We start from the raw sequence: 26,369 nt of genomic DNA on the forward strand, positions 1-26,369 counted from the left end.
CTTAAAACTTCTATTACTCTTCATTATCTTCTGCTTTATGTAAGTTCCAAGGTTCATTTACCAGCTGTAAGTAGCCCGGTGCCTTTGTGTGTAAGAGTTGTCATGCCTATTGCTCCCATTAATGTACTGCGTGAAACTACAGGTAGCTCTGCTGGTGCTCTAAAGCCAAATCATTGTGACTAATGTACCTCCTGCCACAAATTCATAGTTGCCCGTTGTTGAACTAGTTGGATCAGCTTTGAGTATTTTTTGCAAATAGAGAAAGACGGAGATTACCACCAACACAAACTTCTCAGGTGTGTACGGAGTGAAAGGGGGGGGTGTCTCCCTGGGGGTACCAGCATGTGCTCTGGCTGCTGGGTGCCAAGCACTAGGTCATCAGGGCTGTTCCTGTGAGTCTAGGTGCTGGACATGAGCAGGAGCAATGATTTCCACAAGCTCAGAGGATTACTTGAAAATCTTTTCTTTCTTTGGTGAGATGCTACATGCTGTAGCATCTGAGATTGGAGTGGTTGCACAGAAATTCGAACAAATCAGCTAGAGTAAAATATGGTTCTAAAGATTAAAATACGTTTTTTTGCAGAAAATCCTCAAGATTCCTTTAAAATCTGCTGTACCACTGCACAGGCCTGCCAGTTCAGTATGATCAGGACAGTCACACCCAAGGTTCTGGATAAAAAACAGTGACAAGGCAAGACAACGTGGTCTGAACACAGAGGAAGTGTTCATTACCTGAGGGAATATCGTTTTTCTGTGAATTTTTCCTAGCACGTAGTTGTAGGGTTGGTCACACCCAGAACTCCAGTCCCACAGGAGGCAACCTGCAAAGTTTTTCTTTGAGCTTCCCTTTAAAAGGGGAAAATTCTTCAAGAAAATACGCAGTAGCTCAGTATCCAGGTGGGAAAAGGAAGGTGGGAGCTGCTTGGAGAAACAGAACAGCCCAGATTACACAGAAATGTAATAGGTTTTGAAAGCTGTCAGCTGAGGACTTCATCCTACCAGCAACTCCCTGAGGTTGGTGAGGCCTTAGTTTCACTTCCCAGCCTCCTACTCCAGGCACAGCCTTCATGGAAACGAGGTGGGATTGCTTATTCAAAGTCACAGATAAAAAAAAAATGCTGTTATCTTGGAATATGTATTGTAGAGGAACAATATGAATGTTTTGGATTGCCATTCATTAAATGCATGTTCATAAAGTGTTCACTGGGAAGGGAGGTTGCGACGGACATTGTCTGTGAGGTCCTGAAGTCCGTTTTGGAGGGACTGTCTGACTCTGTGTTTCTTGCCGTTGTTACAGCTGACTCGTCCAAAGAAAGGCTCTGAAGAGCCTTGGTGTCAGGGTCCTTTCTTCCTAGGCTGGGAAGCTCTACTGACATGTGCATCCCACTCCTCTGCACTGTTTTGGAAATCCTAACATTGTGCTAGCAGCTATGGTCTAACTCATGGCCCCTGCATTGTAGCTGGCCATCTACAGCTATGTTGGATGCAATTAAAAAAACAACAACAACAACAACAAAAGGTCTTTCCAAATCTACCAGCTAGTCCATAAGGTTCCTGGGTAAGACCAGGCACTGTGTGCTGTGAAGGTCACAGCAAAAGTTGGCCCTGCCCCACAGACCTTCAAACCTAAATACATGAGAAGATCAGAGGAGAGAAGGAGAAATAAGCACAGAGAGGGACAGTGATTTATCCAAGGTCACCCAGCATTTCCAACCACCACATAAGTCCTCATAGCACAAACACAAAATGTTTTCTTGTAATGCAAAAATCCTCTTTCCTATATTTAGCTGCAGAATTACTCTCGGAACACTATAGTTCTGGTAGGTTCCTTGGACAAAATAATGTTTTTAGACCAAATGCCAGCGGAGGCAAACATGATTTGATATTTCTTTGAAAATTGCACTCTGGGTTATTAAGGATGGGCAACCCATTTGGATGCACTGCAAGCACAAACTCTTCGGATTTACACATTTCAGTCAAAGCTGCCTTCAATCCTTCTGCAAAATCGGAGGAGAATTTCCTACTTTTTTCCCCCTCTCTCTCTTTACGCTGAGACAAATCTCCAGGAAAATTCATTACACGGTTTAAGTGATGGGATTTATCATTCCATTCAGCTTCCCAAACTCACAGCTCTCCTCGCTGTCATACCAGCGAGGCAATACTAATTTGTTTCTTTCATATTTCCCCCACAAAATGTGGCTCTGAATGATGGAAAGAAAATAGAGACGAAAACCTAGAATAGCTTTGGGGATAAATGTAGAGCCGTAGCCAATTTAGTGCCTGCTGCTTCCTGATACGGGACTGGGGAGCCACTGTAAAATGGGAGGCCATTCTGGCCAGTTCATGGGGACCTAGTGCAAACCTCGTACTGGGGCTCCTGTACAGCATGGGAGCATCATGCATGTATGGATGGGTCTATTACCCACCGCAGTGGAGCTTCTCAGTCCTGAAGGAGGGCAGGTGGTTCCAGCTCAGCTACTCCAGAGAGCTGGTCCTTGTGTGTGCCGGCTTTCTCCGAGATCTCACCATGGTTGGAGTGTCTCTTCTGTTGTCTCCTCCCTGAGCAGGACACTAAATCTTGCACATGCATCTCATTCTAAATGTGTATGTTTTTTATTCGATCTGACCTTTACCTACTGGTAATAATATATTGCTGGAGGTTTCTATTAGCTTCATATAAATACACCTTTCATAAATAAACATGGGAGAGCTAGTTCTGTCTGCCTAGAGTCATTACCCTGTAAGCAGAAAACAGCTCCACCTGATCATCTAATTGACATATTTTGTTTCATTCCCAATAAGCTGTAAAAAGCTAGGTTTGTTGTAGGGGAAACTGGAATTTTTATCATCTTCTGCCTCCTTCTAAGGAAGCATGAAATGAAAAAGTTTACTTTATGTGTACTAAAATATTTAAAACGTGCTGTGAAAGAAGTAAAATATTTTGGAATAACTGTGAGATGTATTAATACAATAGCCAGTCCTTGAAAATAAAGTGTAGTCATAGGTAGGTAGATAGCTAGTAAAGAGATAAAGAGAGAGATCTTACTTTAAATAGACACATATCCTATTCAATTGCAGCACCATTCCCATGCAATCGCAATGTTCTTTTCCCACTAACACCAAATTAATTCATTATTGTTATTATGGCAAATAGCAAAAGGAATTAACAGTGATGAATCAGGCAATTCCTGCAAAGTGTGAACTGGATTTCCTACCTCCCATCAAGAGGCAACAAACCCTGCACATGGTTGCAAGTCCATAATAATGATGGAGGAAAATGGGAAGAAAATCATCTGGCAGGTTAAAAAGATTTTTTGCAAGTTAATGTCTGCCAGATTCTGTACAAGACCCGAGATCATCACTGTGACATTAAAAAAAAAAAAAAGGGGGGGGGGAAGGAATATTTTTTCCCCCTCTATTGAATCACACTTTTGGCTGGACAGAGGGTGGTGTGGCCATAGTGAGCACTGGATCTGACACCAGCTGCGCAGCCAAAGGGCAGCTTTTGCAGCCTGCACGTTCTCAGGTTGTACACTTGGAAGGCCAGCTTGTGTGGGGCTACAAAATGTGGTCTCCCAGTCTGGAGGGCAGCTCTGAGCCTCATCCTTTTGCCCACACCACATTCACAGCGCAGCCCCACGATGTCTCCCAGGCTCATCTTGAACCATTTTTCCCCCACACCGTGGGATCACTGGGATAAGGGAAGCAGTGCTTTCTGCATTCAGTCCTGAAGCCCCTCCTGAATTTTCTCCGTGGAGAAGCTCCAGGAAGACATGTAATGAACTCCTGCCTCTAGTTACAGCTTGATTTGCTTATATTTATCAAGCCAGCGGGGCCTCAGCTGGCAAGCAAGAAATGAGAACCAGCTCTGCTCCTCTTCTTGCCTCCACGGAGTTGTTCCTCAGTGCTCTGAATGATCTAGTGTTGCTGTGCAGGGGGGTCCTGGCATCCCTGCTTAGCCACACAAGGCAAGTACAGCTCTACATTTAGGGCAGTCGATGGGGGACTCAGATGATCTATATTCAAGTCCCACTAGGGCTGGAGAATCCTCTTGTGTTGGAGCGCTTATTCTGGCCTGGAAAAGAATTGATGGCATTGGTAAGTCTGAGAGGACTGTGGGGAGGAAACAATCACAGCCCTGACTGACAAGTATAATGGCAAAAGAAAAAAATAAAGAAAAAAAAAAGAAAGAAACAAGCCCTGCACAAATGAAGTTTAATGTAGTGGGAGCATCCTAAAGCTGCAACTTGCTCTAGAACGGTATTGAACTCAACAGCCAAAGAAGTCCCCACGAGAGGGCATTGCTGCAACGGCTCTGTGCAAGGCCCTGCATTTCTCTGCACTGCTGTTAACGCCGTTGCAAGAGGGAGATCGCAGTAACACAGTCTTCTCCCCACACCAGCTTGGGACTTCTCTGGGCCACAGACTTGATTTGCCTCTGTCATCAGTTTGGTCTTGACCTCCTCCACCTCCCCCCCAATCTCAGCATTAACAAATGCTCTAACACATGCTCATCTTAACAAAGCTGCTGGGTTAAAATCCAGCTATATTAGGGACTTTAGTGTTGCCCTGCCCTCATTTTAGACAGTCAGAACAAACTGAGCACAAGTGGGAGCAAACAGTATTGCACTAGCAACAGAGATCCACATGTAATGGGGACGTTGCTCAGCTTGGTGGCATTTCATTTGCTTTCCTCTACATGTTCTCAATTTCATTTGATAGCAGGAGCAAGGCGTGGGTCCGACACCTCCTTGAGCAGCTCCCAACCTCTGACAAAAACTCCGATGACACTTGCTGTTAAGTACCCTCTGAGAACAGAGGTATTTGGTATGCAGGATGGCACCATGGCAGTCTTTGAGTTCAGGGGACCTTATGGAAAGTGTCACACAGGAAAGGCATATAGGACTTCCCATAATTAATGTGCCTCTACCCTGATTCCCGGCCAGCAGCTCACCAGGGTTTACACCAGCCCATGCATAGGTGTTAGAGTTTGACAGACCGAGGTTGTGAGCTGAGAAAGGGTCGAGATGGCTGTTGTTCCTTGAGGGACTATGTGACTTCCTGCAGTGCTCTGGGACACCCTCACCACCGCTTAGCTGGAGAGAGTCAGGCTGGCTCAGGGGTCACATTGAAGGTCCCCACAGCTGGTTTGGTCTCTACCAGGGACGGTCTTTAGCTACTTTATAAGGGCAAGGAAGAAACCCTGAAAGAAAACTTGGAGTAGCTTGTCCAGAGAGAAGAGCAAACTCAGAGGTCTCGGACCCTGCTCTGCTCTGGATAGTTTTGAACCTCTCTTTGCATCTGCAATGCTAGCACTTTCCTACAGATGTATTTTTCGGTACTCAGAAAGAAAGACAGCAAGAAAGACTCATTTGTAGACTAACAGGCAGAAAGACCAGGCTTGTGTGGGTTACCCCAGTGCTGTGAAACAAGACAAGATGTAGCACGTGCCTTCACCCTGGCAGAGACCTGTCCCCACAGCCATATCCAGTGCTCCCACACCTGTTCCTGCAGTTATGGACTCTGTGGCAGCCTCTGCCAGCAGGACAACTGCATTTTCAAGGCCCAGTCCTCATTGCACAATCAGGAACATCGCTATCTGGATAGGAGCACCCTGCAAAAGCCAACGAAAGCTGTTAGAAGCAAAAGCTGTCACGGATTAGGCAACATTTGTAGGTTTGTTTGGTTTTTTGCAGACACCAAGAGATGATGTGATACTATTAGCATCTTTGAATCCTCAGCTACGCCAAGCATGCACAGAAATAGCAAATGGCGCTCTTCCCTCCATTTAACACAGCGGGCGAGCAAGGGCTGGTTTAATAAGGAGGTAATGTGGAGGTGGCTGCACATGAGGCAGCTTAGAACGAGTGGCCCTCCTGGCTGGCAAAAAACACATGCACCAAGGCTGTTCCCAGCTCAGAACTGAACTGAACCACAGGGTCATGGTTTGTGAGGACGTGGGAAGAAGAAGAGGATAGCAGGGTTGGAAGACAAGGGCAGGGGAAGCTGCATGCCTGGTTCCATGTGCAGTTTTCATTAGGGATGTTTGTTGAGAGGGACTTGTAATTGTGATGGGATTTTAATAGAGCAGCGGCAACACTAGCAAGCATTAGAGAAACAATTTAGGAACAAGGCGGGAGGTGGAGGGGGGAACAACTCCATCTCCCAGCTTAACAATCTCTAAACAGGCTCAAGACCAACCAGGCTGACCCAGACTGCTTCAGGAGAGGCTTCCTTGCCACCCTAACCATTTCAGGGCTCCATTATCCCTGCCCTCTGGTGTGGCCTGAAGCCTATCCCTGCCCCCTTTTCCAGTCCTCAAGGATGCAGCTATTTCTGTATTACAAGGAAGTTTTAGGAGAAGAATCCATTAGGGGCTCATTTACAGCCATGCCCTTAGGCAGACACAAACCTAGCTTCACTGAGATGATAGACTAATCCATCAACCTACTTCACCGCTGGCCTGTTCTGTCTGGAAACAGCATTACCGAGCACAAGTACCTAACACCAGGCTGTGCTTCTCTTCTCACTCCCTTCACAGCCTGAAGATGCTCAAGTACTCCTGCCCACCCTGTGCTGGACAGCTTTTCCCCAAGGAAAGCCATGCAGCCCTGTGTCCACATGCCTCCACCACCGTGCTAAAGAAAGAGGGTCTCTTCTACAAACTAGTCTGCAGCTTTTGCAAACATATATGGGATATATCCTCACAGCCAGACGTCAGTGATGAAGTCTGGATGTGTTTGGATCTTCCCCCTTTTCACCGAGATGCTCAAACCCGGGGCTGTGGCTTGCCTTCCTGCAAGGAACTGGCAACAGATTCAGATCTGATCTGAACATCTTTCCAGTTCTTGTTTTGATCCGTCTCTAGGCATGAAGCAGGAGCCATTTGTGCTAAGGGAATAATGTAAGAACAACTTCCTGGACGAGATCAAAAGTCCATCTATACTAGTCTCCTGCACAGTCAGTGTGGGAACAAGACAGGCATGTGACTATAAACCCTTCCTGGTTCTGACAGTCTGCAGCTTAGGGCCTTCCTGATCCAGAAGATGCATCTGTGAGTAACTTGTATTTAAAAGCTTTTGATGGACCTTTTTTCTATGTATTTGTCTAATCATTTTTTGAAACCATTTCTGCTTTTGATATCCACAACATGATCTGACAGTGAGTCTCATAAATGAGTTAGGCATTAACTGAAAAAGTCCTTTCTCCATAAGAGGAGAGATAAAGGTATCTTGAATTTCATCTGTTGCTGACATCAGACTGAACTCAAATCTTTCTCGAATCTCTTCAAGGAAGTGCAAGTCATGCCTGGCCAAAGGACCATGGCTGGTAGGGTCGGGGTGCCCAAGAGATCACAAAGAAGGTATTGCTCACCCCATGGACACCTATGATCATAAGGTGTAGAATGTCCCTGAAGAGACCCTAATTCCAGTAAGGTATGATCCTGCTAGGGTCAACCACGTGATCTGTGCTTTCAAGCCCATTAAACTTTTTCCTCACTATAAAACCCCTTCTAAATCTCTTTTCCTCCACTGATATAATGGGAGAGAAGAGATTTTTATTATCTCCCAGAGATGGAGGAAGTAAGGCAATGAGATTACGTTTTACGAAGTCATGCATCAAAAGAGAAGGTCATGCATCCAAACATACGAAAAAAAAAGCACCAATCCTTTCCAGGAGCTGGTATCCTGAGTCCAGTTTCAGCTGGAGATGGGACAGCTCTGTCACACCCATCTGGTTATAGCCTGGGCCAGTTTTGAAAACATCAGCCTGACTTCCCAAAGTTTCCATTAGGCTTATGTCAGAGCAAAAAATAAGTCACATGTCTCTCAAATCCTGTTCTCAGCCTTCTCACTCACAGTTGCTTGCACATTTGTCCAAACAACTCTGCCTCTTTTCCTCCTGCAAATTTCAAGAGGATTTCTGTGCTGATCTGGACTTTACTGGTGGTTGGTCATAATTTTACTCCTGAATAGTGATGCTTTAATTTGTAATGCTCTCTCCATATGCCCCAGATCATGACAATGTTCCTTCAAATGGTTTCTGAAGAAGATGTCAGAAAAGGAAGGATTGGGAGAAGAAAAAGAAAAAGAAAGTTCCTAACAACCGAAGTGATCAGTGCACACCTCCATTGGCCTGATGTTAAACACTGCTGACATAGGCCCTGTGTTGCACAGATCTGTAGCTTCCTTTAAATTAGCAATTCCACAGACGCAGTAGGAGTTTGCATATGAATTGTCCATAAAGGGAAGAGAGTCACAATATCAGCCTAGCATGAAACCCTGGTTTCTGCTTTTTAATTAAGATTTCAAGCTTGTGTCTCCCCTGAGGTGCTGTGGGAGGTTTTGCCAGATAGAATAAGCAGCTGGGGTCCCTCTCAGCAAATTGGCTTTTCATAGGATCCTAGCTCTGCTCACATATCCTTTAGTGCCTGGCTCTCAGTGCCAAATTTCGGGTATAACATCTAAAAGAAGATATAGCCCTAAAGTCTGGCACCCTGACCCATCCCTGTAGGTTCAGGTCTTTTTGTAGCTCCCCTCATTAAGGACGGTCTTATAGGCAACATGCAGAGGCGATAGGACATGAGTTTTGGTATGCATCAGTCTCAGTGTATCAGCTCCTTGATTGAATGGAAGGATGGCATTCCCAGTGTGAATACCTGTGTTTGTGTACTTTAAAATCTACTCTCTGCCCATGCATTTTTTTTTTTAGTATTCTCTCAGAGTTCCTTTTTCCCTAGCTGATCCTATCTGCCATGCATACCTGCAGTAGGAAAGTGAATTCAGAGAGACATGAACAAGCAAACAAGTTATCTTCCAGAATTAAAGGAAGATATTGGCAGAACTTCTGGGACATGAGTATTTGGAGTTATTCCCACTTCTGTAGGGTTTATACTGCCTTGTGAACATAGGCTTAAGAGCAAAGTAGCGTAAACAGTTGCCAGTGCGGTAGACTTGAATAGCAATCCAAGCACTAGAATCACAAATCAAGGTCGTCATGACTGAGAGCATTTATAAACATGGTTTTACCTCTCTTCTGCTTCCACCTTTTGTCCACCTTGTCTCCTTGCATGTTGTTCTTCAGTGGTCATCATCCAGCAGCAACAGGCTTCCAGACTCAGTCAAGCCTCTAGGTCTTATCAAAATGCAGTGACAGCCTTCTCTAAACAGCCATTGCTTCACAGCATTCGTGTCTCTGGGTCAGAGAAAACATTATTGCCATATTCTGGAAAGTGGTTTAATCCCCCTATCGAGAAACAAAGATGGAAAGGAACTGCATGGGCAGAGAAAACAAGGCATGGCATCACCAGGAGTTGTCAATGCCTGTGAGGCACCTCGCTGGGCTTCATCTAGAGGTGGCTGCAAGTGGAGGACTCTGGGACCTGGATTTCCACTCTCCCTTGTCTGGGGAGTTTTGCTCTGCTAAAGCCTAATTAATGCAGACAAATGTTATTTGTGGAGCTGGACTCCAATCTCAGCTTCTAAATAAAGCCTTTCACATGGTGGAGAGGAAGAGGAATGAATGGCTACAGAACAATTAACACTAGCATGGGAGTTAATGAGTCTTAAAGAAATCATGCATTTCACTGGCTGTTTGGCAGCTGGACCTGCTTTTAACAGCAGTCTATTTTACTGCAGCCTTTCCTTCCTCCTTTTAAAGTCATTTAATATTTCATGAACATCTGTAGGGCAAGGCATTAGCTTCCTTCTCCAGACCAGACCCCGATAACTCACTTGCCATTTTTATTGCACTTGAAGTGCTTTATGGGAGTGACTGTGAAACCTTTAAAGGTTCTTCCTTTGCAGCTTCCAGTGCAGCCTTCCTTGCTTTCTCCTCTATATGGAGACAGCTAGTAGGCTGTGCTGTTCAGTGGTACCACTCTTGATGTTGCAGGTGGCATCTAAAGGCCTCCAAGCAGGGCCCCATTTAGCTGGACCTTTGCAAACATGGACAAATCCCCTGCTCTGAGGGAATCAGTCTTGGATATGACCTAGCACTGCTTGTGGGGAGGCAATGAGAGTTATGAGTGCCTGGGAAGATGCTAAGATCTAGGAAGATCTCCTAGATGCTAGCTCCTGCTTACTCAGGAAATATCTGTCTTCATAGGGGCAGTATTTATCAGGATGATGCATGCATGCAGCCGAGCTTCCCGACAGGTTGGAAATCGTGATAGCCAGGGGAGCACCACACTGGGGTATCATCTGTGGTGTCTTTGTTTTCTCCTAAATGACTCTTAAATTGGCAGAGATGTAAAAGGGAGGGAGACAGGGATTTCTGGCCATGACCCTGTTAGGTTTTCTTGCCACTCTGTAGGTTCACTACTGTTTCATCTTTGGGGTGCCTATGATTCACTAGGCTTTGCTCTGAATTTAAGGACGGGGCAATAGACCCGTGACGGAGGAGTGGAGTCTGGAAAAGCGCTGCCCGCAGACTACGAGATGTGCCTGAAGCTTATAGCAGGCCCTATCTGCCCCTTCTTGCTATCAGAAGGCAGCGGTGAGAGCATGGGGTTGCTCCAGGGGAAGCCCAGCAAGGGGCCTCGCAGGCATTGACAGCCCTGGTGCTTGCTTAATTCCTTTTCATTAAAATAGGTAAGTAAGTGTTTAAAAAAAAAATCTTTTGAATCAAGGCTCATTTCATTTTTAAACTGATGAGAGGCAGAACACCAGGTGTTGTGCAGAGGTTTCTTTGTTCATTGTCACAGTTCAACAGGAATTTCCAAAATACATTGATTAAATCCATTCTGATTTTTCTGACGGAAACATTTCAGGTGACGAATTTTACCCAGAAGGCCCCACCTGTGGCAACTCTGACTAAACAATTTGATGTCAGCCTGAAGGGAAATATTGCATTTCTATTCTCCTGAAAAAAAAAAGAAAAAAGAAAAAAGAAAGAAAGAAATGAACACTTCCAACAAAACTGACACTTCCAGGGAAAGATACTTTCCAGAAATCTTAATTTCTTCAGAGATTAAATAGAACAAGGACATCTTCCATGGCAAAAAAAAAAAAAAATCTTAGTCGACTTAAGTTTACCTGTGACCTCACCTAAGGTCCGTACTTCCCTGTCCAGCTTGCAGCATCTGTTTCAAAGTGTTGGACCAATGTTTTCAAACCCAGGCGCTGAAATGAACAGGCTAAAATATTTGCAGACTGCCGAGCTCCAGAAATCTGGATGCAGAGTTTTGCTGCCAATACCCAAGCTGGGCCTCAGGAGCTGAAGCTGAAGTGGTGGTATAATTCAGCATGTGTTTCCTGACATTGATGGAGTGACGTTAATTTATAGCAGCTGAGAACCTGGCCTTGTGCCCTCTTTTGTGCTCTGCCTGGCTTTGAACACTGGCCCTTAGTAAATTTTCTGCTGTCCCCTCCGTATGTCCCTCTCTCTCTCATAGGGGTTATTTGCTTAGATGTGATGGAAACTAGAGATGCAAGCATCTGTGGCAGCCGCGGCTTTTGTGACAGTGAGAGCTCTGCTTTTAAATGACCATCGCCTAGCTACATGCCAGCACCGCATTGTATTTCTCCCACGGAAAGACCGAGAGCTGATTTATCACCATCAATCTCCCTTTCCAGGAGAGCCATTTTGAACTCGCCTCTCCAGAGCAATAAACTCTTTTTTTTCTCCTGGAAATCTTCTGAGACAGTAAGACCCACCATTTCTCTCCAATCTCAGCCAGGGGGACCTGCTCCAGCAGACCTAGAAAACTGTCCTAAGCTATGGTGAGATACGCTCCTCTCCAGCAGGACCTCCAGTTCCCTGATTCATGTTGAGTGATGAGATCTCAGGGACCAGGAGCTCTTAGAGGAGGAGGGTGCACAGCAGTTCTTCTCACACTGCTGTTTTTACTTGACGTTTTAAATCCATGTAGAATGTGAGAACTGTTTTTTCTGCTGCTAAAATTATTATCTTTTATATTTGAGAAAGATAGACTAGACTTGCCTCATCCCTTCTCTGCAAGTCCCTTTTGATTCATCTCATCAGTGGATGCAGTCTGGGTCTCTGTGGGATGGAGGGAAGGGAAACTCCTCACCTCCATGGCTGCAGACCCAGCCCCAGTTCATCCCCTTCAGCTGCAGGCCCATAGCTGAGATATCTGCATTAGAGGGAGCCTCTATATCAGAGAAAACTGGTGCTCGCAGGGAATTACTGAGCCCCTCATGGAAATCTTTCGACAGGGCCTAAAGGCACATTTTGGACTGGCAAAGCAGGAGAGCTTCCAAGCTCACTGTGTGGATAAAGAGTCTGCAGCCAAGGATGTAAATTAGAGCAGACCCTAGGCCGGTCTGATTACAGCAGACCACCACCACAACCTCTCTTGCATGGGAAGGAAGAGCCATCCAAGTGACTTCTGACAGCTAAACTCACTCAAGCCTAACCCAGCTTTTCCATGTTTGCATGATTTCCTTACACATCTTGGTGGGGAAAGCTACTAATGGGGAAATTGGACTCTGTGTACTCCAAAGGTTGCAGAAGCAAAGTGCAAAAGCAAAGGGAAATGCCAAGGTTGGCCTGCTGCAGTGAGCACAACCACAGTGCTCAGCTCCCCGCACCACTGGGAGCTGTGAAACTGGGAGTCAAACTTCACAGCTTGATCTCATTCTGGGAAAAAATGAACTAGAAGTGTGGACTTCAGTCTCTTACCGTTATTATTATTACTATGACTGTATCAGGTAGAAACCCCAAGCATCCCCCCTGCAGCAAAGCACTGCAGAAACCACATATATGAAAGGTCCTTCCAAAAAGAGTTTACTGTCCCCTTGACTAGTGGCCTATCTCATGTTTTGGGTTGAGCAAAATCCTAAAATCTAAGGAAAAATCTCTGGTATTCCCCTTCTGTTTGAAAGGAAACTGCAGACACATCTCATTAACAATCATCCAAATCTAGAGGGAGAATTTCAAATTTAAGACGGGAGGCAAACAGCCAAGTTCCAATGATCTCCAATGAAAATTTCTTCGTGAAAAATCCCTCATCCCCTGTCACCAACATGAACAGTCAGGCTTTGCCCCTGCTGCCTGCTTTGGTCTATGGTCCTCATTGCCTTCAGGTCTGAATTCCTGTCATTGTCCTACTATTATGTCCAATTAAGCTGAGTGGAAGAAAAATATTAAACAGTGATTCTAGATGCTCCTAGATTGGCTCTATACGCTCCTAGATGACGTGCCCTAATAGCCTCTGTTTAACCCGCTTGTTACTTTTAAAATAAAATTTCTTGGAAGAATAAAACAATTCTGGTTCACCACCAGCTCTCACCACTAGATTGTAACCTTCCCCTCCCGAATTTACACATTAGGCTCAGGCACCTTACAAGTGGGTGAGGGTAATGATTCATTTGCAGTATTTAAAGCCAGCCCAATAAATCCCTAAATGATTTTCTAACGCTGCAGTAAACTCCTCAGAACATAATCAATGCACATTAACAAAGCACTGGGAAGCCAAAAAGCCAGGGAGGAGGGCGGGGGGTGGAGGGGAGGTATAAAACACATACCATGAATCTTCCCCATGTTGCTTTATCAGGCAGACCCCTTATTACATTCAACATGTATAGATGAGAAATATCTTTTAAAGCCATTCATAGCCTAGTCCAGGATTTTCAAAGGAGACTGTTGGAGCAGGAAGGTCTAGGCCAGATTTTTTAAGGAAGTGCCTTAAGGTACAGATGCACACAAAAAAGGGATTTCTACAAATGTCAGAGAACCATTGAATAATTTAAGGTGGAAGGTACCTCTGGAGATCTCTAGTCCAACCTCCTTCCAACAGGAAGGCCAGTGTCAGTGCTAGCTCAGGTTGTTCAGGGCCTTGCCGGTCAAGTTCTGAATATCTCCTGGGGCGGAGGCTCCACCACCTCTTTGAGGAGCCTGCCCCAGGAGCCTGCCCCAGGGCTGCATGATCCTCTGGGGAGGACAGCCTTGGTACTTTGTGGCTTTTGTGAGTTCCTCACATGCAAGGGCATTCAGAGGAGGCCCATTCCACAACGGAAAGATCGTACCAAGTCCTCCCCATCTTCTGAGGCTCCATACACAACAGGCACATGCCACTGTGTGACAGGCTTGGCAAGAAAGTACTTGAGACCTGCTTGCTGTTTCTCTGTAGGTCAGTAAAAATAGTCAGTTCCAAACTAAAGATATTAGTTTCACACCTCAAGGGGAAAATAGGCCTTTCCCCTAAACCCAGACTTTGGATGCATTTCATCCATCCTAACTTGGGCAAATAAAAAAAATTAAGCACCTAAATCAAAACTAGACATTTTCAGCTCTCTTCATAATCCTTAGGGAGAAAAGGAGCAAATTATCTCATGCTACAATCGGCCGTAAGGTAGGCACTGGCCTGTGGTAACTGGCTCAGACTTGAACATATATCAGTGTTTCAAGTTAGGCCAGAAAAATTCTACACCTTGGACCACCATCAAACCCTGAGCATCAAACAGGACTTGAGGGCATCCAAGCATCTCTCATTATGTTCATTGTTTTAGGATCCAGAGATTTATGGAAAGTCATGCAGCAGGTCAGAAGCAGAGTTAAGTGTGCAGGCAAGTAGCAGGTCTGAGATCTCTCAATTAAAGTTTTTTTTCTTTCACACTAAGGCAAGAGCCATATACTTCAACTGCTCTAGTCTGGCTGCTCTGGCTGCCTTGGATTCAGGGCCCGGGAAGCTGGGAAACCTGCTCCAAAGATAGCTGGTAGAGAGCCATAAGGGCCAAATACAGCTGAAACCCAAACCGCCACCTGCCTCTCCTGAGATCCACAATTTATTAACGTCCGCAGCTTTCTGTCTCCTGTGCACCAACATTACCATTTTCTCTGAGGCTGGGCAACACCATCAATCCCCTCAGCCTTCCCCAACCTTTTCCCAAATGTGTCATCCTTTTGAAAACAAGACATGTTACTATTGCTTCATAAGTTGAAATAGCAGATAGTATTACTGATAGCAGCCATTAGATCAGTAATCATGCTAAATACGCTTTGTGTTCATTCTTACAGCACTGTTTATGTTAATAGAATATTTATAAATAGTATTGCATCAATAATAATACCACAGTTGTTGTGAAATGTTTATATAGCATCCATCTGCTCAGAGATCCACTGTGATAGATACACCACAACCATCTGGCGTTGCTGGGCGTGTTTGGCTCATCCTTATCGTTATGGCAAATCAGGCAGCCGTTTCCATCCCAGGAGCTCCCACTGGTTTTGACTTGCCAACAGCCATAAATCACCTCTAAACTGCAGCCGCTCCTGAAGAGGAAGATGGGAACCCACAAGCGAAAGTTGGGAACACCAAAATGTGAAGGAAGAGAGCTTCTTACTGCAACATGCAAAGAGGCCCAGAGAGGGGAATATAGAAACCACAGTGAAATAGGAGAGACATGTCACTGCAAAAGCGCAGCCACTCTCAGAGTATTTAGCATTTTAGTTTCAACTGCTTTTAAAAGTAGTGCTTGTATGGTTTTGGCTTTGAGAGGAATTCCTCTTTCGCCGCGCCTGCATGGCTCATGGAGTACCGCATTAATGAGGTCCTAGCACCGCAGACCCAGCACCGTACTGGATGCTATCACCAAGACTGTATCTAATGCCTGGAAAATATCCTATAATGTAGACATGTCACCTACCTCTGTGCAGGCCCCCACATCCAGCTGACCTTATCAGCCCCGCTGCAAACAGAGCCAGAAATACAGAGAAGGGAGGAGAAGAGCAGGGCAAGGGGAACATACTCCTTCCTCTTCTACTGGCGAGGCCAGGGGTGCAGGCTGGCCTAGAGACCCTGCAACCCTTGCAAGGAAGCCACATGCCCAAAAGGGACCCGTGCTCAATCAGCACTGAGTGTGACCATCTACAAGAGCACGCATGTCACCGCCGTGACAAAAGTAAGAGCTTGAAGATAGAAAGAGGAGCAATGAGTCTGTGTTCTTTCCTCAGGAGGAAATCGGTTCACGTCCCACAGGAGGAGACTCTGTTGGAAGAAGCAAATGAAATAGCAGCTGTAACATCCTATCCTGGGAGTTTTGGTCTCAGCTCCTATGTCGTGATCAGGATTTCAATTTGGGCCTTTCTCAGGAGAGTTCCCAACACAGCAGATCTGAAAAATATAGTTGTCGGGGGAATGATCTGTCAAAAGATTAATGTGCACTCCTACTTCTCTTCAATCCCTACGTACCCCCAGAGAAAGCTTCCCTTTCAGAATTCAGCACTTTTGCTCATGCTGTGGCTGCGCATACCCACATGAAAATGAAGAGGAACTTGCAGGGAAAATTCACAGGCAAGTCTGGATTCCTCAGGAAGGAGGTCTTGCAGGGACAGATAACCAGGCAGCAAAACCAGCCCCTCAAAAAGCTTGGATCTCCTGCTGGCTTGCATGGAGTCTTAGAAACCTCAGATTTCCTTCCAGTATTGATATCCTTTACTGTGAATCCTCAAGCAATTCTTTGGCTCCATGCATTAATTTCCTTAGCTACAAAGCAGGTACGATGCTGCCTATCTGCCATTAAGAAGACCTCTATTATACAAGGGCAAGTTCAAACAGCACTGGTGATTTTGGAAGAGTCACTTTTTGCTTGCTTTAGCCCAGATAACCTAAAAAGGCCTGGTTTTTGGAAAGCTCCCAGTACTGGCATCTGGAGCTACACTTTATCGCAAGCTGGACAGCCGTTTTTGAAAATCTTGACCTGGAGAGAGCAAATTCCAAGCAGGGCTTTTGTGCCATGCAGAAAGAGATGGTCTCTGAGTCAGGAGTGCCGCAGCATTTGCTCACAAAGAAGTATAAAGCAGAACATTTAAATTCCAAAACAGACAATGAGCTATTTCAGTGTAAATAGTAGGAATTAGCACTGACCGGAAAGCTGGTATTTATAAACCTCACATGAAAACTTCCTTTTACAACCCCTCTTGGTTTTTTATTACAAATTTTTTAAGGCTTCATCAAAAATTTCTGTTTTGCGTCAAAAAAAAGATCCTTTCATTTCTTGTTAGAAATGGCATTTCAGGATAAAAGGGTTCATTCCAAAACAAACATCTTTCAAATATTCTCATCAAACAAGGAAACAGATTGTGCGAAGCTGGCATTTTTCTCTATAGAAAATACCAGTTTTGACCAAACCATCTTTTTCCCAATGAGGGTGTCTTTCTTGTGAAAGTATATGTCTAGTTCTCACAGCTGTGTTGTTAAATGCAGCATGTTCAGGAATAGCGGCAAGATACAGTTTTTCCCCACTCACCAGATGCACAAAGGATCTCTGTCTAAAATCAGGTGAAATAATGACACATGTAAAGAAAGAAAAAAAGTTTCAAACCAACTCTTTTTTTTCCCCCCTCCTCCGAGCTCCATTGCAAGCTCTTCAAAGTTTCTCTTCTCATTGAGTTAAGTCATTAGTCTTCAGATAAGTGATGCTTGAGCCTTTGATTAAAATTGCTGGGGACTGCCTCTGCATGATTAAAGAGAGATAACACAATAAAAGGAAGAGGACTTTACGCCATTATTATGGCAAATAAGTGCAATTCCCAACCTGAGAGCTGCATCAACTTGTCTAATGTGATAAATGCTTCCTCTGTTGGAAATGTGTCAAATTAGACTTGAAGATGGCAGGCTTCAGTTTTCAAAGGCCTCGAAGCTTTACGGGGTGCTTTGTGATTGCAAGCCTAATATGACGAAAAGCTAGAAGGTGATGCTGCCCCATAGAGCAGGGCATCGGAGGGAGCGATACGTGCTTGTTAGTGGCTGACATACCCCAGAATAACATCTGCTAGGTCAAAAGGGTAGGAGTGGATACACACAGATGCATGATACTAGAAAAAGTAGTCTAGAGGGGTCAAAGTGTGGATTTGGGATCCAGGAGAGGTAGATTCGGTCTGCTGTGCACGCACAGATTCCCTGCATGGTAATGAGCAAATTGTCCGTGCCTCGGCACAGCAACGCGCTTACGCACGCGAAGATCTGCCGAGGTCGGAGCCACCAGCCGCGTGCTGCCTGCAGAGAACTTCACTGTGGGCTTGGTCACGCCTGGGGGCAGCAGAACAGCTCCTTTGTCTAAGCAACAATGTCACTTCCAGTTTTATCCGAACAAGAATAATTGTTCCAAAGCGGGGGAAAAAAAACATTTAATCCAAAGAGAACATCCACATAAGAAATTATTTCAGAAAAACTGCACCATCTGATTCCCCTCTGTAGACAAGCCTTGCATCTGTGCTCTCCTCCCGGAGGAAAGAACCTTCCATTCCCTCTCCTGGCATGATGTGCGACTATATTCTCTAACTGTAGGTGCTAAGATATTATACTGCCAGTAGCTTGTAAAACTGTAGACTGATCACTCAGAGAAGCATCCTGTTTGTGGCTTAAAATATACTAGTTTATCATGCAAATGATATGTCAACAGAATAGCTGCACTTGGCAATACTTCCCAAAGTAAATTAAGCAGTTAAACATTCCATGTGTAATATTAAGGAGGTTATGTGTTACATAAAATAAGAGATCAAGCCAAGTTGTCAGAAAGCCAGGTTTCCTCAGGAATCTGAAATTCAATTCAGAGGAACGAAGGTGTGTAAAACTTCCCACTCAAGCAATGAAGAACTGGTGAGGTTTGGGAGAACAGAGTCGTATTCCCGCCAAGATCCCTCAAGGGGACGTGATCTCAGCTGAGGACCCACTCCGGTTTTGTCCATGAGAAGAACAGTCCAGTCTCAGCTTCCTCATTGGCATTTCAAGAATGGGGGCATGTTGAGGGCTTGCCTTGTGCATTTTTCACAGCTTGAGTTCAGGGCATCTGGGAACCATTTGCAAGGGTAAAAATAATGCATGATCCAATCTTCTCAAGGCTTTTCACTTTCAGGAAGGTGGAAATACCAGGCAGGAAAAAAAAACTCTTGGATTATTTCAGCTCCACAAATTGCTCCCTGAGGCAAGTAAATGTTGTAAAAAACATACACAAATATTCAGTTTCAAGTTTAACCAAATACCAAGACATTTGGATTTATTCAAGTGTCAGCAGCCCCCAAGCTTTCTTAGTTATTTCAGGCTCCCTTACATCAGTAAATGTTTTCTGTTTCACAGAAACTCAAAATCAAACCTGGGAGCTCACAGGGCCTGAAAGAGCCAAATAAAAATGTTCCCTGGCTGCCCCATGAACTAGCTCGTTAAACCCCAACCCTCACACTGGTCTCCAAAGTGAGAACAGCTCCGTTGATTTATGGAGAACCAAAGCTAAAATCCCATTCATTTATAAAGCTGATGTTTGGTTTTAGGGTGTTTGTTTTTAAATGAAAGTAATGGAGTGAGCTATCAAGACCAGTCCTCCTCAGGCCCACCTTGCCTGGGATTTCAGTGCTACCCACATCCCTGGCAGCAACCCAGACCTCCTCCTCTCCCACATCTCCAGCCTCTTCCGGAAACCCTGACTCATTTGGCATCTAATGTGTTCAGAAAACCTTATTTTGAAGAAAATCTCATTTTCTTATCTCATTTAAACTCCAAATTTCAAAATCACTGTGAGCCTTTAGGCCGGTATTTCTCACACATCCTAATAACGCATCCCTTCCCTCCTGCACACACGTGCACACATTCCTTGTGGTTTACTTCCCCTCATGGGCCTGAAGATACGATATAATGTCAGTAATTGAGGCATTTCTTAGGCATTTCGTAGCAGTTCCTGACCCTGTTTAAACCCCTGGAAGAAACAAAGTAGGTTGTGTCATATAACCCTGGCAAAAGGCCTGTTTGAGTTAATTACTTCCAAAATATCCGATGATAGGAAATCCACCACTGCCTAAGGCGGTTTGCCCAAATCGTTTCCTTCACTGTTAAGAAACATCACCTAGCTTCTGGGCTGGGTTGTCCTGGTAACACCTTTGAGTCATGGATTCTTGTGAAGCTTTTTCCATGTTGTGAAGCTCTCCAGTACTAGGGTTTTCTTCCCTGCAGGTGTAATGGTACCACCAGCTAGCTGTGAACCTTCTCTTTGGTAAACAAAGCAAATGACACTCCTTGATTTGCTCTCTGAAAGGTCTGACATCCTATTCATTAGTCATTTTTCTGGCTCTTCTTTGTATCTCCTCAAATATTTCCACACCCTTTTGGAACTGCAGACATCAGTGTTAAATGCAGAAATAAAGTAACCTTCCTACTCAGTACTGACCACAGGATCACGAGCTGTTCATCAAGGACCTACTCTCTTCCTAGGACTGCTTTGAATCATCAGTTATCCCATGCTGTCAGTATGGTCTGCATTCCCTGGTTCCAAAGGCAGACTTCCCTCCCCAACTGTAGCTGTCTAAAAGTTATATGTTTTAAATCTAATCTAGTTATCTAGCTTGCCTCCAATATCAGGAGAGAGAAATAGGAATCTCCAGAAGTCTTCTCCAGAAGAATCTCCTATCCCACCCTAAGGGATATCTCAGTTATACTGAACAGCTCACGCACTGGAGGTGCCTCCACCTTTCTTAGGACTAAAAGGGGACCCCACATGAGTAACTTCTAGATTGCCTGAGTTAAGTGAGATGGATAGTGTGACATTTGATCATACCAAAATGCAGAATTTACTGGACCCAGGGCTGCCAAGCTATCATGAGGCTCTGTATCATTAACTAGAGCTCAGCAAGGGCCACATTTCTTCCCTGATCTTTGTGTCACTTTGAACATTTATCGATGAGGGTTTAATGGACTATTTTCTTTTTTTCTCCTGACTCATTGCTGGAGACACTAAATGAGAAAGGGTCAAGACAAGTCCTATGGGGTCTCCACAAGGAACAAGGCTGTTTGATGTGGATTTGCCCTTCAGGATTTTGTTTAGAAACAGTTAACAAACCCCATCCATTTAAGATGCACTATGTTGATTTTGGATGGCTCCGCTTTATCAAAAAGAATGTCCTGTGACACCAAGCCAAGTGTTTTTTGGAAGTTACACTAACTTAAGAGTAAGTGTAGACAATGACAGCTGGCCTCCCTTAGACTGGTGGGTTTTAAGGTCAGAAAGGATCGTTACAGCCAAGGGGTTCTGACCTCCTCTGTGACACAGGCTGTAAAACTTCATTTGTTAGGCTCCTTTATAGGCTCCAACTATAAATCTTTCAGGTCCAATCTATTCCCTATGCAGCTTCCCAGAAATCACCAGAGTTGCTCTGAAAGCTCAGTAAGACAGTAGTGGGGTCAAGGAGTGAAGGGTCCAGCTCCAGCTATACTCAGAGCCATCATGCTCAGGACATGCTCCACTTCCTGCACTCGAGTCTCTCCTACCTGTGTTGACCTGCAGCAGACTCCCAGCAGAACTCATAGCTTCCAAGTCAATAATTTTAGGCCTTTGCTTTCCAGCATCCACCGACTTGGAGATAGAGTGAGACCCGCTGCCTCACTGCAGCTTAAATGCTTTCTAATGGCCTCAACCCAGAGATTAATGCTGAGCCAATTCAGTTTGAAACCCTTCCATAAAAATGCCTTCTGCAAACAGATTTGTTCCATTATCATTGGGCCCAAAAGTGCCTGAAGTAACAAACAACTTCAAACTCCTTCCAATTTACTGTGGCACTAGAGCTGTGCTTCATTTAAATCCTGTGTACCTGGGCACATGTGTTGCGGGGGGACAGGCAAGGAAGGGAAGAGTGGAGAGCTCTGATGCAATGTGTCAGTGATTATGGTGCAATAAATATTGGATGGAGGATCTATGATAACATCTATTACAGCTTTATGAAATATTGATAGCGTCTGAATACATATTGCCTCCTGAACAGCTCGTTCCGGAGATGTTTAATGAAAGACATCTGTCGTTTTATCCTTGAATCTACATGCAGGCAAAGTACAGTCTCTAGCTACACTGTAATCTCCGTAAGGGTTTCCAGAGCCGTAAGGAAATGGCGTGAAATAAGTAGGCTCACCTACCTTGGTGGGGGTGAAGGGGAGTCTGTGTTATGTATATGGAGTCTTTCATTTTGGAAATGAGTTTAACTTTGTGCTACTCCAAAATCAATCCCTGCACAGTCAACTGGCTTCCTTTACTGGGATCAATAAAAGACTCCACAGGACGCAATGATGAAATGGTGGGAGAGAATGAGGGCTCCGAGGAAAATCAGCTCATGCTTCCAGCATTTACCCCCGACCATGCACTTCTCACCATTCGACCCTGTGTACAGCACCAGAGCACAACATCCCTGCTCTGCATGATCCTAACACACTAAACCCTGGTACATTTTAATCGCAAATGCCACAGCATATTCCCAAATTAATGACACTTTTTTATTTCTCCCCTTGTAAAGTCCCTCCAAGCATGCATGCCCCTACATGCACACAAAATTCACCTTCCTTTTAACTCATCTGCAAGCACAAAGCCCAGTCTCCTATGCTAAAATCTTCCCAACACAGGGAAATCAAAGCAAACATCTCCATGCATATTTCACAGAGCTAAAACTCCCTCTTTCCTTATGTACAAAACCCAAATGCACCATCACACACAGCTGCCTCGAGTTGCAGATCTAAGATAGACAGCAGTGATGCCCCCCATAAAGGCCTTCCAAGCATAAAGAAACACAGTTTTATACTGCAGCTCCACACATAGCTTTCAGGCTGCTGTTTGCACTCAGTCCCAGCTCATCCATTCTCCTCTTGGCCCATAGTTTGGTGGAACCTGGGCAACGACTGCAGGAAATGAAAACTGGATGGTCATATTTTGGGAGAAGCAGCCATTTTCCTTTCACAATTCCCTCCTTGCTCTCTTGGGAAAACAAAAGTTTCTCTGGCTGATCTACAGCATCTTCACAAAAGAAGGAAAGTCCTTATATGAAAATATGTACTGAGATCCTGTCTTCTACAGTTGGATTTGGGAATAAAATTCCCACAGGCTTCCCAGGGATGGGTCTGAGCTGCAACAAAAATTTCAGTACCTGACTGTGATCCTCTTTGCTCATTTTCTGGTTGTTTCTGGTGTAAACCAAGAGCTATGCCCTAGTAAAAGTCCTGCTCCAGATCCACCCTGTTGATCCTGAGAGCAGAAGGTGATCCCCTGCCATGAAGATGGAGCCATTTAGCGCATAGGGAGGGACCGGTTTGGCACCAGCTGCTCTTGGCTGGGTCAAAGTTCCCACAAAGAGCGGTGCACTGATCCTGTGCCAGGCAGGCTGAGCTGAGCTGTTATTATTGTTATTGCTTGTTTTCTGTTGTGGTGTCAAAGTTGAATCAAGAAGAACGAGAAGAAGGCTTGTTCTGTTCGGAAGTGAGATATAATTGGAGAGCAGTGACCTTTCCTCACCCACAGAGAGAAGATACGCTATGAAAGCATAGTACAAGGCACTGTAGGCTCAGTTACTGTGTTCTGTCCCTCTTCAGTCCTTGTCGAGGGCAGCCTTCATCTTAAGGGTCTGGCTGCTTTCTTTACGGGTGGGAACACACATTTCTACTGATGCTGCACTGACCTGCTGGACCACAGCCCCAGGAAGAGAGCAGACCTCCCAGAGCTTTACCCTGGTGGCTCATCTCCTGCCCAAGCCTGAGACCATCCTGTTAATTAAAGTGACACTGCAAAAGTGTTTTGGAAACCAGGCAACAAGTGTTTTTGTTTCCAGACTGGTAATTTCAAGTGTTCACATCTGACTGCTGCTAAATAGGACAGAGCAACCTAGGAGCATCAACACATACCCTTTCCTCTTTCCTGGACAAAGCCTGCAAAGCTGTTTTCAGCCCGGTTAACCACAGTTTTTGACAGTAAATTTTTCCATGGACCTGCCCCTCAGCACATCCTGGCCCTGCTCCCAGGCATTCATCCGTAATTAATTCTTTCATCTTAGGACTTGTCTTTAGAAAGCACAAGGGACTACCAAACCGAGTCTTCTGAATTATCAAGGACGAAATCCTAATGAAACCTTCTTATTGTCCCATCTTTGTTTGTCCCACACACAGTATCCTTCAGCTGAATTCTGGGCACTCAGGACAATATCAAAACAGAAATCAGAAATGAACGTGATTATTCAGACACATGTTTTCTGCAACACTTCATAAGATCAATAGCCGCTTACAAGCAACACTTCCCTGGGAACATTTTCCCTTTTTAAGTACTGTTTTATCCACCCAGCAACAGTCACTTAGGAGTAATACAACACCTCTCCCACAATTTGTTACCATGTAGGAGAGTCTACTGTATTTACAGAACCATAATACGTGGCACTCCCTTGGTCTGTGAATTAATGAAGGGTGCAGTTGTGTTTCTCTTTTCTTACTCAGCAGGAGGAATCCCAACACACGAGCTCCCTCTGCTCTTCTTGCAGTGAAGCATCTCCTTCACAGCCTGGGCCCAAGAAACCAAAAGCACTGTAAAAAAATCAACAGAGACGATCTTCGGTCCTGTCCCTCGTTATTCCTGCATCCAGAGCAGAAACAGAAACGCAGCCATAGGGCTCTGATTTCTCCAAAACGCTCAACCTTTTTTTGGCACCTGCTTTCTACAAACAACTGAAACGGAGGCATCCAAAGCTAGTGAGCTCTTTGGGAAGCCTAGGCTTTGGTCATTTGCTTTCAGGGATAGAGCAGGGCACTGCTCCAGCAGAGGTTAGGTTTTCCTAAAGGGGTTCCCACCACCTAGGGAAAGCAAAGGTAGCAGTCTGGATATGAGCAACCATACCTTAAGCACTGACTGCAGCCTTGCTGGCCAGGCAGGCAGCAGGGCTGCATGGGTGGTGCGATAAGAGCCAACCTTAGCAAAACGGAGCATGCTGGAGAGGTTGAGGACACTACCAGGCTGTCCCCTACACATCTCATCAAGCCAGGAGTCCTCAGCCCAGATCTGGCTGGAAAGCACAAGGTTTGTAGATACCCCATAGCTTTGCTTCCTCTCGTCTCTCAATTAGCATCCATCTATTCGTGGATTTAGGAACAAAGGGGAACTTGCAGCCCCTCAACCTTCCTCTATATGGGCTGTGAGGTAAGAGCCACATCTCACTCCATGGTTGTAGGGAGACCAGCCATAATAAGACCTTAAGAAAAGCATGAGAATACTAATGTAATGCAAGCGATAGATGATAATCCACTTTGAGTTGGTTTTTTTTTTCTAGTCTCATTTCTTAGTCTAAAAATGTGTGTCTTCAGTGAAAACTCAGTTTAGCTTTACAGGCTTAGCTTCTTAAGAAATCGGCTCAATTTTAGCACTGTTATTTTATGAAAATGAGAGTAAGATCTTGCCTCTTCCACTAAATTATATCACTTTCTACTCAAGGTTTTAAACCAACTTAGTGAGCACCCTGAAAGCCTTGTGTGGACATTTCTTATTATGGTAATACAAATGGGGTATAAATTGCATCTTTAGCTAAATCAACACAGATTTAGATAGTCATGTAGGAAAGACTAAACAAAACCACAAGCCCTACCATTTGTCCACTCCCTAGGTTATTTTCCCAGCTGCAGTTTGGGAGCACAGTCCCCACACCCTCATCTCGACCAGGTCGGAAGCACATAGTTTACCCTAGGTACAACCCAGGCGTGCTCTGCTACTTAGCCCTGCCCTTCCCCTTCACGAAGGGGCTGATCCGTAGGCCCAGTTCATCTCTTCCCAGCCTCTGAGCGTGCACACCACAAAACCAGCGGCAGAGAGCAACCCTTTGCCCTTCCCCAGCCCACCCTCCCTTGTCCTTCATCATTCCCTACAGTAGATTTCTGGTACCTCCCTCCATCGACCTCTTTTCAACAGCATTTCTATTCCTGCTGCCAAATGATCGCTCAGGAGCGCGGAGACAGTAAAACATTGCTGTAATGGCCCTGGCTGACGCGGAGCCTCCTCCCATTATTGGTGTGGCAGCATCAGGTTACACGCCGTTAATAGCCTTTCCACTTGTTTATAGCTTCTCTGGCATCATTCCTGGATTTAGCGCTGCTGTTTTACTTCCACTTACTGCTTTGGGGATGACCTCCCTTCAAGCGGTGGGACTCACGTGCCCTGTGTGCAATGTGCAATTCAACACGCGGGAGCTGGTCGGGGGGCATTACCAGCACAAGCACATCAAAACCACATTATGACAATGGCAGTGAACCTAATCTTGGATTATATGGGTTGTTTTGGTTTCTTTTCTTCTCTTTTTCCTTTTTTTTGTAAGAGTGAGTGAATAATTCATAGGCAAACCATTGACATGATAAATTCCACCATTTCTTTTCTTTTGTGAATTGGCTGTGAACAACTTTCCAATTCCTCCCCTCTGCATTTTCATTATCCAGAATTATTCACTAAACAATTGCCTGGAATAATTCTGGGGAGCAAATTCTCTGCTGGGGACGTCTGTGCTGACGTCAGTGGAATTAATGCCAGCAGGAGCTTTGGTTCAGAGGCGACAGGCCGTCCACAAGCCTTTCATCGCAAGGATTTGGGCTCTAGGTTTTGAGCCCTGCTGATTAGCTCTGTCAGGACGCAGAGGCT

The 26,369-nt window shown here is 45.0% G+C and overlaps 1 long non-coding RNA gene across 1 annotated transcript; it reads right to left on the reverse strand.

Moving 5' to 3' along the window:
• Window positions 1-3,782: 3,782 nt before the first annotated feature.
• LOC134150369 (uncharacterized) lies at window positions 3,783-25,711 on the reverse strand. The gene is made up of 3 exons (XR_009960630.1): window positions 25,623-25,711; window positions 9,030-9,246; window positions 3,783-4,075 (listed from the first exon to the last, which is right to left on the reverse strand). It is a non-coding gene; the product is annotated as an uncharacterized LOC134150369 (long non-coding RNA).
• Window positions 25,712-26,369: the final 658 nt, after the last annotated feature.

The sequence above is a fragment of the Rhea pennata genome, chromosome 23 (genome assembly GCF_028389875.1).
Source record: "Rhea pennata isolate bPtePen1 chromosome 23, bPtePen1.pri, whole genome shotgun sequence".
Lineage (NCBI taxonomy): Eukaryota > Metazoa > Chordata > Aves > Rheiformes > Rheidae > Rhea > Rhea pennata.